General features: G+C 38.6%; 1 protein-coding gene across 2 annotated transcripts in view; it reads right to left on the bottom strand.

Moving 5' to 3' along the window:
• Window positions 1-15,499, bottom strand: part of csrnp3 (cysteine-serine-rich nuclear protein 3) — a 130,904-nt gene extending 115,405 nt beyond the window's left edge. Inside the window, exon 1 of one of the 2 annotated variants that reach the window (XM_028806370.2) lies at window positions 15,133-15,499. The gene's annotated coding sequence lies outside the window, so the exon portion shown is untranslated. The remainder of the gene's footprint in view (window positions 1-15,132) is intronic. The other variant, XM_028806368.2, reaches the window with a different exon arrangement.
• Window positions 15,500-15,978: the final 479 nt, after the last annotated feature.

Raw genomic sequence — 15,978 nt, 5'->3', positions numbered from 1 at the left:
TATGTGTACAATTGTTGTGATAGATAGATAGATAGATAGATAGATAGATAGATAGATAGATAGATAGATAGATAGATAGATAGATAGATAGATAGATAGATAGATAGATAGATAGATAGATAGATAGATAGATAGATAGATAGATAGATAGATAGATAGATAGATAGATAGATAGAGTGTCCGTTGTTGTTAGTCACAGAGGCATTGTTATACAGTCTGCTCAACAATACGCTGACTACATGAATACGTCCGGAGTCTATGGTGGCGAGGCAGAAATTGTGGCAATGTCCCAAATCCTTCCAGCTACTATCACCATTTACTTCTAAGAACGTCCTCATGCCTCTCCTCGAGTTTACAATCCGGCCCAACGTCTCTCCATATCCCGGCTCTTTAGTGGTCCTTTGGATCATGGGCATTACGAGGTTCTCATGCCTCTCAAATACACACGTGATAACCTTCTGGTGACATCTTTTGACGCTATCGGTATGTGCACACAGGTTGCACACCCACATGCTCGCCACACTAATGTGACGTCACCTGCCCACTCTCCTCTTCCTGAAAAACATTTAAAGACACACTCCCCTGAACACACGCATTCCACACAGGACTTTCAATGCACCTTTTGTTCCAAAAGCTTCCGAGTGCAGAGATATCTGAACGCACATTTAAAAAAACACAACACTAACCGAATGATGCAATGTGAACATTGCCAGCAATGTTTCAAAACAACTGACGCTCTCAAGAAACACTTACGAACTCATACCACTCTCACCTTTAATTGCACATTTTGTAACGAGGACTTCACAGGTGAGATGGATCACCACAACCATATGCAGATCCATTCAACACAAACATCTGTATGCAAAATTTGCGACAAACACTTTCATGCACACAGATACCTTACTAACCATCTCATGGATCAATGTGTGTCTACCCGGCGCAGAGAGGCGTGGGTAAGCCGTTGAATGCCATTCGTGCTGGAAACCGGGGCTTGCATTTGTTCCCCACGAACGAGGAATTCCCAGTAAGTGCGGATCATACGCTCGCACTGATTACGTTCCTGCCCTTTGTACATACCCCTCCCAACGCTACTACCTTGGTCGGGTAACACAAAACACAGCGTCAATCCAGCTGTAAGCTGCGTTGACTGTTCATTTGCCTTCAATGGCCACAGCTTCAAATGTACTTCATGGAAACAACACTTCTTTCAATGTTATACAGATTCCTGCATCAGGTAACTGCACGCGCGCTACACTGAATGGATCAACGTGTGTCTACTTGGCGCAGAGACGTGTGGGTAAGCTGTTGAACCCCATTCGTGCTAGAAACCGGGGCTTGAAATTGTTCCCCACGAACGAGGAATTCCCAGTAAGTGCAGGTCATACGCTCCCACTGATTACGTCCCTGCCCTTTGTACACATCCCCAGCTACTACCATGGTCGGGTGACTTGGTGGATTATGTATAGAAAAGCAGCCAGAACCACAAAGAACAATGAAAAGTCTACATGACTCACAGGTGCATGTGGACTGTGCAAAGACAAAAATGACACAGGTGACGAGTTGGGGGGTGGGCACATGAGCAGGCAGTGCATACTGAACGCGAAATCAGCAGACTAGCATGACGGAGGGGGCGGAATGGGCGTCCTTCCCCTCTCATCCCGTTCCGCCCTCCGCGCCCAAGCGCCATTCACCCCCGTTCCTCGCTCTGGGAGGAGAAGGCGTGACGGCGGTCCTCCAGTTTTCAGTCACGGACAATTGTATGTTGGTTCGTACCGTGCATTGTTACAATGTTACTTTTCTTGGTGGTTTATTAAATTACGGATTTTTCAAATGTTAATTTTTTCCTTGTGCTTAAAAATCATTAAAAAAGCAGCCTGATTATGCGGCGTATGGTACGCCGCGGGTTGGCTAATATATAACAAGCAAAATACCTGCGCTTCTCAGAGGCGAAGTACTGCCTTAAAATTGTTATTAAGAAGAAAAGTAAAAATTTTTAAACTGAGGGAAAATATACAAATAATTATTTGTTAAGGATCTCTTTGTATACCACGTTGTCAGTTTGGCCCTCCGATTGTAATATGACCAAGCTGTGCGCTGAGCTTACTTTTGAGCATGCAACGTATAGTTGGACATGTGAAAAGCAATCTTGCCTCAAATCAATGCCAACCTTTTGTAGGGTTTGTCCCTGAGACTTATTAATTGTCATTGCGAAGCAGAGCCTTACTGGAAATTGGAGGCGTCTGAATTGAAATGGGAGATCAGAGGGTATAACGGGGATGCAAGGAATAAAAACTCTCTCCCCTGAGCCACTGCCAATAAAAATAGTTGCCTCGATTAGGTTCTTTTGCAGACACGTGACCTGAAGTCTCGTGCTGTTACAAAGTTTCGGTTGCTGTACGCAAATCCACAATCGGCTTTTTTGAGCCAAACCTGTTGTTTTCATATGAGCCGTTTCTTATTATTGGGATCGTACCTAGAAACAGAAGCTCTATTAACTTGTGGATTTGCGTGCGAATATTTAGCGACAGCGTCTCTACTAACTTGTGGATTTTTCTGCGAGTATTTGGCGGCAGCGTCACGAAGTTGCTTCCGTCTAGCTGCATCAGAAAATGTACCATGACGTCTGACACGCCTCCTTTTTACTGTTTTCTCACAGCTTGGATTGCTGCTGTCATAATCGGTTTGAATTTCATGGTTTGTTTCAATTACATTAGTATTTGCAGGACTTGTTGTGTTGAAGTGACATTCGGCATCTGTCAAGAGTTGTAAGCATACAACCGGTTTCATCGATAACTTCGCATCCAGCTTTTGAGAGTTGAAACATTCATAAACATCAAAGTGTCCACTACTCAAATTGTCACCCGTGAATCTAAGATGTTTAAGAGGCATTGGCGGTTCTCCAAATGTGTAAAATAGGCAGGCAGCCAACTACGTGGGAGGCCAAGGGACGCAGGACGCAATCCCGCCTCACACGGCGACCGAGCTGCAGGCTATGGACGTATATATGTACGTAAGTAGGATTCAGTTATGACCGTTACATGTAGAATTTCGAGAATTAATTGGAGAATTAGTGATGAGCGAGTCAGTGAGCGAGGGCTTTGCCTCTTATTAGTATAGATACAGATAAAAGACTGACTGCCAACATTGTTATTACTTTGAAAATAATACAAATAAATGCAACACAGACTCTTCTAACGTAGAGAAATCAGTGACTAATACTTATCAATCTTCCATTATCCTGCATTTATCACTTGTAAGTGGTATAAGCAGAAAAGGAAACACAAACATTTACAGCATTAATGCACTATTCTGAAATTTACATTACATTTAATATTATGCCAAATGCTAATTTTAATAGTTTTTGTATTTTAATTAATGCAATACATTCAATGATTACCGAACAATACACCCTGGATGAAATATAACGTTTTCATGTAATTCCAACAGGATAAACTTTTTGCTATTGTCCGAGTCAAAGAAACTGGAACAAACATGATTGATACAAGATGGTCAATTATTCTGAACACAAGGAAAATAGACTGTAGTTTTCCACTTTAATTCAGGCAGAGGCAACAAATTGTGTTTCATTTATTTTTTGGTAACGAAAAAGTAATTATATACTGTAGCAATCAAGCAATCAATAATTTCCACATATAATAAAAAGTACTGTATCATGTATTAAGTACTGTATTATTATTAGTTCTGAACTAGAAAAAAAAATAAGCCTTTCATCATTACCACAAAATAAATCACTAATTTGGATACCATAACAAGAGCTGTGGAGTCAGTACACAAAACCTCAAACTCCTTAATATATGGTACAACTGAAAAACTCCTCTATTTGTAATTACACTAATATATTTACTATGTTGATCAAAAACCCTAACTTGTTTAGGTTTAGGCTTAAAGGCTGTAATGGTGCCGCTGTGGCTTTTTTATATTATTTATTAAATAATACTTACAAAATTAAAAAAGAGGCTATATTTTTACCAAAAGGCTAGAAGAAAAAAAATAGCTTTAATGCATTAGTATAAGTGAAATTGGAAATGTTAACACAGTATATTACAATTTACATTTAGTCAGAGCTGGTACATTTTTACCGACTCCAAGTCCTGTAACTCAATTATTGCTTCTGACTCAAACTCCACAGCCCAGGCCATAACAGCAATTTCATATTTAATTATGCTAAACTTATCCTTTAAGATTGAGACCCAATATTTTCATGTCATACATGACTTGCTCTGATTTCATTCTCTCCTCCAACGTCACAGAACACCCCCTCAACTTAGTCATTCTTCATGTTTCAGTCCTAATGCAGTTTCATCTCACCACACAACATGTTGCCTCCTCTTCAACCCTTTTACTTCTGCCATATAACTGTACATCCATCTACTGTAATGATTTGATTCCCATCTACTAAAATAGAACATGCTCCATGATACACATTAAACATATCACCTCAACAACAGCTTACTGTACACATACTATAGCAGCATCCCACAAGGCTCTCAAATATTACCACTTAAGAAAATCTTCCTTTGTACTAAAATATTCTTTTTCCATTACTAAACAAAATGGAAAATAAAAGAACAATGGGTTGTGGTTTCTTTGGTAAATACTTGGATATTTTACTATGCATAAACAGCATCAATAAGGCAAAGTTTTTCTCCACTTATTCACCAGTTATTTCAGTTTAATTTGAGATAAAAAACAAACTTACAAAAATAAAGAGGAAAAACTTGTTAAAACAAAGGAAGAATAAGCATTGCTGACAAATTAGTAACACAAGACATACAGCACATGTACATAGCTTGAGATATTCAAGGTAAATGCTATTCATTTACTGACAGTGAAGTATAAGTGAAGTCGTATGCATGTTGCAGATGCCAAGTGCCTGCCTTTTAAATTCACTAACACAGGAGAATAAATTAAATGGATAACACACTATATTTACAAAGCAGTGTTTACTAACACTGAAAAGTAAGTGAAGCAGACGGCTAGCAGGGGAGTGATGCATTGCTCTTGAGGAAAAATACAGAAGCATATTGTTAACGATGCAGAACAGTCACAGAAAGCATTATTTGGTGCTACTGCAGCTTCAGTCAAGTTCCATTTAATCAATTTATTGTTTATATTTGCTGGTACATACCACAGGGTCCACTGATAGCCAGTATAGTGTGCTTCACAGATTATTCAACCTGGTTTCCCTTTTTTATGTTTAAAAAAAACAAAAAACAAAAAACAAAAAAAAACAGGCAGACATGTTTCTATAGAAACAAAATACATTTAACATACTGAGGGAGGCAGTCAACCCTGGACCCGCAAACTTGCTGTATTAAGATAAGAAACCAAGCTTCAAAACCTAACTAGTGGCATATTCAGAAAAAATAAATTCTGCAATATTTTATTGTGTAAAAGAAAGTTCAGAAGTGCGAGTGTTGGGGGCAGATACAATGAATTATTTTAAGTGAAGATCAAGACAGTAATATATCCTGTAGCAATTTGACATCAGTACTGGGGGAAACCAAGTACAAACTAAACAACACTGTTTGAAATTTGAGTGATAGCTATTATGTGCCCAAAGCTATTAAAAACAGTTTTAATCATTGCTTAAAATGGTTTATATTTTGCTGTTGTGCTTTGATTGTGATACATAGGAAAGGAGGTGTACCCTGAATTAAGCAAACTCATTCAAAATCAGCAGATTTTTTTGAAATAACGAACTACACAAGAAAATTATTCATCTTTTTTTTTTCTAATCTACCAGTCTGTCACAAGGCCAATGCAGATTGGGCAAAGACAATGGTTTGAAATGTAGAAGAAGGTAAGCTGAGTCCCAGGAAAAACACACACTGAAAGTACCTCCAGTTGAGACTGGTACCATAACTGAAGAAAACAAGCAAAACACATTCAATGCTGAGAGAATATATTAATCTGACTTAAATGATAAGTTTAACACAATCATTCTTCTTGAGCCTTTGGACAAACTGATAGAGATGGGTACAATTCAATCTTAGGTTACTGGCTACTGGATGTACTTTCTGAAGGAAATAGTCTAAGTGCTTGGCACAGAGTACAGGCCTCTCACAGAGGTGTCTGATTTAGTAACAAAAGCTGTATTTGACACAGATATTCTATAAATAGTGTAGCCTATATAATTAGAAATTAAATGTCAAGAAAATAAATGAGTTGCCCATGAACTTTAAGTAAGGCAAAAGACCACTCTTGTTTTTATACATCACTGGCCAGGTTGTAAGGAATTTCAAATTCCTGGGGAGCACTTTTTTTTTCTAAAACTATAAAATATGAGGTTGATACATATTATGTTCAAAAAAAGACAACAAGAAGCTGCACTTTCCAAGGCATCTAAAGAAATTCAGAGAACCCAAGCTCATTTTTTTCAGGTCCAATATGTAAGTGTTTTGAACTTCTACACTAGAGTTTGGTATGCATCTGCCAAGGGTGGGGAAAAGCAAGAAACTGATGTGCACTGCTTCAAATACTATACATTTCCACCTCTCTACCAGGGATGAACTGTATTTATCCAAATGAAACTTCAAACTATTAAGACATTACTTATATCACTACTTGCTTTGTTCCATTTAGTGAACAGCGTTAGTCAATTAAGAGCAGAATCACCAGATTCTTATTTCATAAAACTATGAAAGCTGAAAAATGCATTAGCTTAACATGTTAACTTAAGTCTACTGCAATAATTTGCATGTTCTCTACATATCTACATTGGTTATCTGCCCAACACTCTAGCTTAACCTCCTATACTTTCTCTCCAAAGAGAGACATGTTATGGAAACTAGAAATTAGTTCCTAACTTCTGCCAGAACTGATAGGAGCTCAGCTCTTGCACCTCCGATTTTGAGCCCTCTGTGTACCGGGAATCCAAAATCTAAATAAATGTTTTTTTAATTTGTATAAAATTCAAATAAAGTTTATTACATATACTTTATTTAAACTTTATAATATTAGCCTGATTATGCTACTATAATGCCTGTTTTTTTTAATGGATGATGTGAAAAAAGAAAATAAGTGTGCCAAAAACACTAGAAACTGGTGCAGCAAAGGAATGGGAGCGTAGTATTCGAGATGAAGACGCAAAAGGTTGAGGAGAGCCAAAACTCTACTATGAGAATGCTTTGCAGTGTGTTGACATACACCCAAGTTAAATACTAATTTATGCATGCTGGTATATGTGTAAACAGTATTGATTACATGTATTTATCAGGCTAATGATAAAATTCGGTGTTAACAGTGCTGCATGCTATCAACCAAATTTCCACTATTGGCGCACCCCCATTCTACACATCCCCAGGCAGTCACTATGAGATATGCCACTTTATGATTTACAAATTAATCCCTGCGTAGGTGTATACATGAATAGACCCTCTGGTGGAGTGGTACCTTGTCCAGAGCTGGTTCATGCCTCAGGCCTAGGGCTGCTGTAATAGCCTCCGCCCACAAACCCCAAGGGATGTTATTCCTTGTATTTGATAAGATTATGTAAGCTCTGAAAAGTATGGTACTTTTTACTTCCTTCAACTGAACACCAAAAGATCATGACACTTTATTATAACTAAGAATTCCAAAAATAACACAATGAAATACAATTCAATGTCAAGAATGTATATACATTTGCAAGAAAATGTTTATGAACCCTTAGAAACTACCTGGATTTCTGCATTAACTACTCGTACAAATGTAGCCCAATTTTCAATTAAGTCACAATAAACAACAAACACAATCTACTTAACCTAACAATAAGAAACAACTGTACTTGTATTCAACACTATATACTGTATATCCTTTAAATATTAAAAGTCCAGTTTTGGAAAAAAGATCCATCTAGGTTGATGACTTCTCAAAAAGCTAATTTGAGTTAAATGTTCCAAACAATCAAAAGAAGAATTGTATGCTTGGGCATTCGGTGATCCATAGTAGAGAAACTATCAACAAATGGAGGAAATTCAATTCTTTTACCACTCTCTCTAGGAATGGTCATCTTGAAAGGAACACTGCAAGAGTGCAGTAATGCTAGAGGATTAGAAAGAGAACCATAGGGCAACAGCAAAATGACACACAAATCTCCTGAACTTTCCAAAGTCTCTGTTCATGTATGTACTGTATCTAATAATATAACCGAAACACCTGAGTATATGTGTGTATGGAGCAGTCCGCTCTGCTTATGTTCAACCACAGCCACTAGAAGGCGCATGCATGCACCTCACTTCTCATTCAACTCAAACAGACAAACTCAGCTTTAAGGCACATGCACATTGTACATTCACACAACTTTGCCTGAGACAGGTTCCAGGCTATCCAACTCTGTCTGTGCCACAGCTGCACCCAACTATATGTCTGTCTCGGGCAAGATATGACCTCTACAGGCTTCAAAGTAGGGTCCACGACCTCTGCCCTGGGTAATTCTTAAGAGTTAGCTGATGCCCCTACAAGTTCACCAATATAATAAAACTGCTAGAGAGCCTTCGGGTTATTTTTTGTCCCGAAGACCACACGCAGCTAGTCTAATAGAAAATGCTGAATGTTTGTCTGATATGCAAACCTGCACCTTTGAACCCACATCCACCAAATTTTGCACAGATTCCCCATTTGTAAAGGAGAAGACTATGTTTTGTTCCAAACATTTTCCCCAGTAGGAACTATTTTTTAAGTTTCTTCAGTTAAATACCTCCTCCCCCAGGGGAATTTATTTAGTGACTGCAACTGAACTTTATCCCAGGCCAGGTAGCACCAGATACCCCTGCAAGTCTACTATAATAAGAATACTATCCAGTAATGTTGTTCATGGAAGGAAACTGTGAGGGCAACCACTGCTCTCCATAAGAACTATTAACTCAGGCCTCAAGTTTGCAAATGACCACTTGGCTGTTTCATAATGTTTCTGGGGCAATATTCTATGCATGTATGAGATAAAAATTGAAATCTTTGGCAGGAAGGTGCTGGGATGTGTTTAGAATAAAAAAATGTTGTACATTAAAACCTCATCCTAACCTCTGCATCTGGACAATTAATTCAAAATCATATTGAGAACCTGAAAAGGAGAATGTCTTGTTGCATCACTCAAAATCTATTAAGTTTAGGGTGACAGACCACTATCCTGACAATCACCTGAAACTCAAGAAACAAAACAAGAAAATGGATCATATGAAAGTAAATTCATGTCCTGGAAAGGTCGGGTCAGGTCAGGTCAGAATCCAGACCTCAGCCCAATTGAGATGCTGTAACATGATTCGAGGACAGCTATTCAGGCAAGAAACACCAGAAATATCAATGAACTAAAACATGTTTCTAAGGAGAAATGTTCTAAAATTTGTCCTAACCATTGTGCAAGTCTGATCTGCAGCTACAGAAAATGCTTGGTGGAGGTTATTGATGCTGAAGGAAGTCCCACCAGGTAATAAATAGACTTTCCAGCCCAGATTATGAATGTTTCAATAAATAGGGGGCTCTGCCCCTTGCTAGCTTCGCTTGCCCACCACCGCGTTTGGTTAACCAGATATACAATTCAAAGAGACCGTTATTTTCATGGGACTTGTTACATATGCATTATTTTCACTTTTACTTTAAAACTTTTCTTCACGATCACATTGAATTTTGATTCTGTGTTTGGACATCGTGACAACGCAACGTATACCTGCCTGTGAGTGAATATCGTTTCTTTCTCTCTAATAAATAAACCGACTTTTTCAAATGTTTGTCCATGCTCTTTCTTCTTCGTTTAGTTGTTAATGTGTTATCTAGAACATATAAAATTATTGTCCTAATAAAATTTATAAGAGCACAGGAACTGTGTCTGACAAAAGCATTAGATGACCGTGGTCTTGTTTGAAAATAGTTGTAAGTAGGGCGTGACTTGAAAGAATCTCATGTTAAAAGTCTCTGTCTCATGGGACTTCACACTGCGGCAACGTTTTTGGAATCTTTTAATTCTTGTGGATACACCTCTTCATTGGGAAGAAACACTACTTTTTTTTTCCCTGATGGCAACACAAATTAGATGATCTACAAGTCTCTGACATAAATTTAAATTTGAACAATATATTCAATCTCATTTCACTGTTCTGTTATTTCACAGAGTAATCATTTCCATTTGTTTGTGCTAACGCAATCTTTCCTGTCCTTTTTTTTTTTTTTTTTGAGACTTTTGAATTTTCGTACTTCCATTATCTCTAACCTGCTCTGCATGTGTACCGCACCAACATTTTTGAATTCTTTACAACGTTCTACTTTGTCATCTACTCTTTGTCCTTTATTTCCGGCCCCAGGCATGGTCTCGTCTCACAGGACGTACAAGTGTCTCTCCAAGAAAATCACATCCCCTCTCCTTCCAAGATTTTTTTTTTATAATAGAGATATGTGTTCAATATTGACAAGATGTAGTTTAATTGTTTCTACAGACCATGTCTGATTAATTATGGCAACTTAGTTGATGATCAAAGCATATTTTATAACAGCAATTAATGCAGAAACCCAAGTAATTTCAATGGGTTCATTAACGTGCATCTGTATAACCCCAATTAAGTTATGCACCTTGGATTTCTCTTATAGAACTGCAGAGTAATGCTGCCCTGACAAAGTGAGGCCTCTATGATTGCCTTCTCAGCCTAATGCTATCAGCATCTTTCTGAGGTACTCAGAGGGCTAAACTAAAATAATTATTCCTTTATGACCTCCCATCAACATTGTAGCCTAGTGCAGTGGTTTTCAAACTAGAGGCCATGAACCCTTGGGTCTGCGGCACTTCTGCAAAAGTTGACATTCTTTTTTTTTTTTTTAATTAAAAAAAATCCATTCCAATTTTAAAGGGTTTCTTTAAATTACCTCACATAGTTTTTATCCATCCATCCATCCATTCTCTTCCGCTTAATATTAAAATTTCTACAACTGTTGCATAAAAGTAGTCCCATATCAATATAGTTAAAGTCTAGTGCTACAGTTTTCCAGCAGTGTGGACCTTAAGGACTATTAGTCCAAGGTCAAGTCATGCTAGACTATGTTTGAGTTCAACCACTCAGTCTCACAGTCCTCCTCTCCTGTACCCCTCACCTGAACTTGCTCTCCTATTTCATGCCCACCTCCTGTGACAATGCGTGCTTGTGGAGTCTGAGGTTACAGCTCTCTCATTCGCTTGCTCACTCCCTACCTCATTGAGCCAATCCATGTTAGGATGGAGATTGCCTGGGAACAACACATCAAGACTGACGGATTTTTGTGAAACAATGTGTAAACAAGCGAGAGCTTTTCTTAATCACCCCAACATAAGCAGTCTGCAAAGTGTCTCTCTCTCAGGTCCTGTGCACTAATGTTGCAACATTTTAAGTTTTTAGTAAATTTGTTTGCCTTATCATCATTTTCAGAAATTTGAAAAACACGTGCAGAATATATAATGAGGAAGAAAGACGAATGTTAACAATCTATATATATAAAATTCTTTTCGCGTTTGAAATGGAAATTACGCATGACCATGCGATATGGAAATTATGTATGACCACACGATATGGAAATTATGTATGACCACAGAACATATTATAATACAGGAACTAATCACTTCGCTTGTGGACGCCATTTTTATATTGTCTTTACGAATTGTTATTATTTGTGTGAGAGGTATTTTACTGATATTAAAAAGAAGTAAACACAAACACGCCGAGAAGTTTTAGTTATTTGTCCACATGACTGTCGCAGAAACTGCCACATTGTAACTTTTTTTTAGTTGGCAGTACTTGATAGTAGAAGAGATGAGGAAAACAGATTTGCGTCTTTGTACTTTTTAACTGCGCCGAGCTGTAAACAACGGGCCGGGCAGCGTCCTCTCTTCTCGCACTGTTTGTGACACTTCAAGTGCCCCGTCGGCTCCTGGAAGAGTGGAAATCTTTGCGAACGAGTGTAATCGGCGCCATGGAAGCAGGACTGTTTGTAAATTGTCCTGCATGACTACTTACTGTCCCTTAAAGTGAGTTCGGGTCACTAAAACCCCGCAACATTCAAGGTTTCTTTTGTGATCAATTATTTTAAGAAGATGGAGAGTTTACATCTAATAAGATGTACAGACCTCTTCATGTAAAGTGTTGGACTTGGGAATTGTTTGGACCTTCTTCCCATTAAGCACGGAAGGGCAGCGTCCACATTTATCAGAATTATTTTTCTCTTAAATCACAGGCACATAGTGCAAGGTTGTCAGGCAGAAATTTAATCGATCACATAGAAAATGTAATTTCTATACCACAGCGGTCGTGTAGTGCCTTTCAAAAGGGATCTGCTACTGACAGATGATCCAAATACATTTTAACTGCTGTTAGTACTACTTACCTGTTGTGTTATACCGCCTTTAAAATGTAGTTTACCCGAAACCACTCCAGTAGTGCTCAATGTATCTTTACTTCTTAAAATGTTAATGTTTTACTGTTTAATAACTTATAGACTACATTTTATTTTTTTTCCCTTGCACTCAATGAGCGAAGCCACTGGGTTATCAACTAGTTATTATTAAAATTAACTATCAAGCACTTCACTTTAGCATTATTAATACAATATTAATAAACAGTGTAAAGCTTTTAGAGTATGTTTGATTGAAGCAGAACTGGGCAGCTCTGAAGCAGGCTCAACATTTATCTTGACTTAAAACCACCTGAGAGTTATTTTTCTCTTTTTTGACTATAATTTATATGTAACTTGACAGTTACTTTTCTCCTGCTGCTTTTGATCTGGATTCAAATGTAATTCTATACTCTTTGTAAATGTAATTTTTTTTAAATTCCATATCAAACTATACTACAGTTCTTAACTTAGAAACACTGTACTACAAAAACATTTTGCATATACACAAAAAATAAACAGGCGCACACAAAAAACCTATAAATAATCTCCTGTTAAAAATCCAAAATGCAAGGATGGGAGTAAGGAAATATCACCTTAGTAAGATTTCAGTATTAAGTAATTTAAGAAAATAAAAAAGCTGTGGCACTTCCTGCAGGAACTGACATGCTTTGGTGTACACCAACAAAAAAATGTTGTGTACTCCAGTGTATTTAATAAAATATCAGGTGATAAAAAGCTCCAATCGTTAATAGCCTGCTATAGATAAGCATTTGCTTTCAATAATAGGTCTGCTATTTCCAAAGTCATGCTATGAACTGTGTGTCAGAAATGGTGGTGTGTAATACTGGAGCACCTCAGGGAACTGTCCTGTCTCCTTTTCCATTTATCCTCTACACAGCAGACTTTCAGCACAATACCAGTGCTTGCCATCTACAGAAATTTTCAGATGACTCGTCCATCATAGGCTGCATTAATAATGGAGATGAATCAGAGTACAGGAAGACTGTGAAGAACTTTGTCTTGTGGTGCAGGGAAAACCACCTGCAACTAAACAACTCCAAGAAAAAAAAAAGAGTTGGTGGTGGACGTCCGTCATGGCAAGAAGCCTCTGAGATTAGTCACCCTTCGAGGGCAGGATGTGAAATTGGAGCAGAACAACAAGTACCTGGAGGCCCACATGAACAACAAACTGGACTGGTCTGACAACACAGTGGCACTGTACAAGAAGGGCCAAAACAGACTGTACATGCTAAGGAGACTTGGGTCTTTTGATTTGTGCAGCAAGCTGCTGGAAATAGTCTACCAGTCTACAGTAGCCAGTGTGGTGTTCTATGCTGCAGTCTCCTGGGGAAGCAACTTGAGCTCAAATGAAGCACAATGCCTGAACAAACTTAGTCAGAGGGTGGACCCTTGACACACTGCAAGCTGCTGTAGAAAAGAAGATGATGGCAAAAATTGGATGTCATCATTGAAAAATCCCCTCCAGGTGGCGCTCTCTTAGAGCTCTATAAGCCACAGGCTCAATCCACCACAGTGTGTGCCTCTGGGTGTCTTTTCTGCTCATTGCTATCAGGCAATTCACCTGATGTACTTGTTAAATTTTTTTTTTTTTTTTTTTGCCTATCAGTCGATTTGATTGATTGGCTGTTTTATCTATCATGTGAGTCTGTATCCTTGTTATCTACAGTATATTCCTCCTGCATCTGAATTACCCAACTGGATTAATAAAGTTTATCTAGTATATTCTAATCTAGTCTATAGGACTACTGTTAGCAGAAACCAAGATACAAGATAATGCCCAGCTTTGAAGCATTGGTTTTATATTATGGGGGGGTTAGTGATTTGACCAGGTTGTATAATATCTTAGGAGGACTTGGTTTAACAAAGTTTGGGAACTCCTGTCCTGGTGTATTGAGTACTGGGTTTAAAAATACTCAATTCTGTGTCAACTGTAAAAGGGGGGAAAAAAACATTTTCTACGTATATAAAAGTAAGATTGTTCTGCACTTCTCTTTTGGTTTCAGATACCTTAATGTCATAAAGGTTATGTTTCACCAATCATCACAATTGTGGAAGGATTACATGTTTAAATGTAAGTATGCCACATTGCCATGTAGCTGCTATTATGGAATGGCATTTTTGTTACTATAACTCGTATTTATTCACATAGTTAAACTAAATATGTGTGGGTGCTGAAGGAGTCACACCTTTGCGACTGTCCTCCAGGACTTAAACAACCAACATCTCCCCCCACCCCCATATGTCAAATCTCAACGACCACTGATTGCCCTACCATTTACAGACACCATCTCATTATACTGGGCTGTGTTTTTATTAGACCGAAATATAAATTGATAACGTTTTTTTATTTTTTTTTTATTTTTTATAAACAACCAGAACGGGGTTTAATGCAACAATGGGCGACAACAGTGTAACACTTGACATTCGCTCGATTAGATACAACCAAAAGGGAAGAAAAAGCACCTCTGATTCTACAGTGGTGAACAAAAAAAAAAGGAAAGCAGCCAGAGCGCTGTCACTGCCGAAATGCTTGCGGTACACCTTCAGCCCCGGCAGTCCTCTGTGCGCCTCTCTCGCACGAGGTGTTCATGATACCCTCTAGCCAGCTCACCGGCGCCAAAGAGGCAAAGCGCTCCAGTGAGTCACTTATCACGGATGCCCTTACTTGAAAAATAAAAGCCTCTGTACACTGTATAAAAGTTAACAACGCACACCAAAGCGCTACCTGTAAATTTTCGAGAAAATAAAACAATGACTTACCATTTAAAGTATGACGTAGAAGCCGAGCGCGCTGAAACCTCAAAGCTTATGCGGTTCTCTGACCGTTTTCTTTGGCGTCGCCACTGATGGGAAGGGGGGTTTAATTGTTATGTATTGAATGAAACAGCCGCTGTTGAGCTTAGTTACCCGGACCACTTTGCCTAAGGTACGTTTCACCGAGCGGCGTTCAGGTGGAGAGACTGCAGAGCGCAGTAAAGGATGCCTTCACCCGCTCCCCCTCTACAGCAGCTTCTTCCGGCTGCTATTGGAAACAATGGTGCAGGATGAGACTGCCAAGAGTCATGGCGGCAACGTGACACCAGCCAACCAATCGCTCCCTAGGTGGTCTCTGTGGAGGCGAGGCGCGCGATATGACGAGAACGAGCTCGAGCTCGAGCTCAAGTACGAGCACGAGCTCGAGTCAGCGGTGGGTGAAAGAGTATGTGGGCGCACTCGTTTTCTTCAACACATGGTCGCCGTGGGCTCCAGTTTCAAGGAACCCAACTTCCTAAAAGAAAACAGCTTAAAGCGTTTAAAAATTATAAAGAAAAATAAAAAATCTTTTAACAGGGTAATGTGTTGTTAAACAAATCCATTTATAAGAGGAAACAAAAGCAATAGTTTGCTTTTCATCATTTTGCGTTTATATTGAAGTTAGTAAAACAAGTAGTAAATGTTACTGCCTCACCTCTTAAAGGATCCATGTCTGATTCTGTTGGTGTTGTGTCTGAATATTCTCCCAGTAGCCATACACATTTTTTCTGGCTAATCTGGTTTCCACCTACACCTTACACACACATTAAAAGGTAATTTTGGTATTGTTCAAGTCAAAGTTATTTCTTCACG

The sequence above is a fragment of the Erpetoichthys calabaricus genome, chromosome 8 (genome assembly GCF_900747795.2).
Source record: "Erpetoichthys calabaricus chromosome 8, fErpCal1.3, whole genome shotgun sequence".
Lineage (NCBI taxonomy): Eukaryota > Metazoa > Chordata > Cladistia > Polypteriformes > Polypteridae > Erpetoichthys > Erpetoichthys calabaricus.
This window is presented reverse-complemented; position numbering and strand designations above follow the sequence as displayed.